Raw genomic sequence first — 1,338 nt, 5'->3', positions numbered from 1 at the left:
GTCTGGTCTTTTTTATGATTTTGAAGTTTGCTCTACTTTGTTTCTCTCCCACTCTGTGTATCCTGCTCAGAGCAGTAGGTAGTGTTAGAGGCTCCCACCCAGTTCTTGTAGTCTCCAGTTAGTGGAGCCTGTGGCTCATGTGGTCCATTAGTTCTTGGGACTAAGTGTTTCCTCCGGGCCTTGATTTTCTTCATTCTACTTTGCTTTGGACAAGGAGACAACAGTAGTTCAGTTGTAGATGGCTGCTTTTAAGACCATAGTTGGTCACCAAAGTAGGATTTAAAGCATTGTTTCTGTGGATTGTGTTATGCCGGTTGACCTAGATACCCCTTGAGTCTGTCGTCCTAAGTCCTCAAGTCCAGTGACTCATTCCCACAAGGCGTTTAGTAATGGCTAAAACATTTCAAAACTTTGTCTCCTGTGTACTCTATTGTATCCTTGGATGTATTTGTAGCACATGTGAATATATGTGTAGAAATACACTCTCCACACCTGTATGTACTTGTGAGTGTGCCCATTCGCCTACCCACATATATTCAGTTTACATAACTACCTGTGTATCTATTTGTGTGTGTTGTAGTTATTATTGTGTATGTAATAGTATGTAACTTTTATTGTCTTTTATACTTGTATACCTCCCAGTATCTTCTTTTTTCCTTGGTCATGTCATGCTGACTGTTGCCTTTCCTTCACCCATGTTAATACATGCCTTCTCTCTAATTAGTAGTATCCTTCTTCCTCCCATCCCTGGCAACCATCAAACAAGGTTTCTCTGTGTATGCCTTTCCTTGCCTTTTTACAATAGTGGTCTCATACAATATATGCTCTTTTGTAATTGACTTATTTCAGCATAATGTTCTCCAGAGCCCTGTTGTGATGCTGTAGGTTAAGCACTGGACTAGTAACCATAAAGTCAACAGTTCAAACCCACCCACAAGCCGCTCTCAGAAACTGTGAGTCAGAGCCAACTCAGTGGCAGACAACAACAGTGTCTTCCAAGATCATCCATGTTATGAGATATTTACATTGGTTTCATCTTTTTGCTATTATGAATACTACTGAGATGAACATGGGTGTGCATATATCTATTTGTGTCATGGCACTTACTTCTGTAATATAGGTACCTAGTAATGGGATTGCTGCATCATATGGTGTTTCTGTGTTCAGCCTTTTAAGGAAGTACCATACCATTTTCACAGTGGTTGTACCATTTTGCAGTTCTACCAGCAATGTAAAAGAGTCCCAGTCTAGCCACATTTTACCAGCATTTGTTATTTTTCTGTTCTTTTAAAATTTTGCTGTTATTGCTGGGATGAGATAACACCGTGTTGTTTCAAT

General features: G+C 39.8%; 1 protein-coding gene across 1 annotated transcript in view; it reads left to right on the top strand.

The window, feature by feature from the left end:
- TMEM67 (transmembrane protein 67) overlaps positions 1–1,338 on the top strand; it is a 96,071-nt gene that overhangs the window by 50,996 nt on the left and 43,737 nt on the right. The window lies entirely within an intron of this gene.

Source organism: Chrysochloris asiatica, unplaced genomic scaffold (genome assembly GCF_000296735.1).
Source record: "Chrysochloris asiatica unplaced genomic scaffold, ChrAsi1.0 scaffold00031, whole genome shotgun sequence".
Lineage (NCBI taxonomy): Eukaryota > Metazoa > Chordata > Mammalia > Afrosoricida > Chrysochloridae > Chrysochloris > Chrysochloris asiatica.
This window is presented reverse-complemented; position numbering and strand designations above follow the sequence as displayed.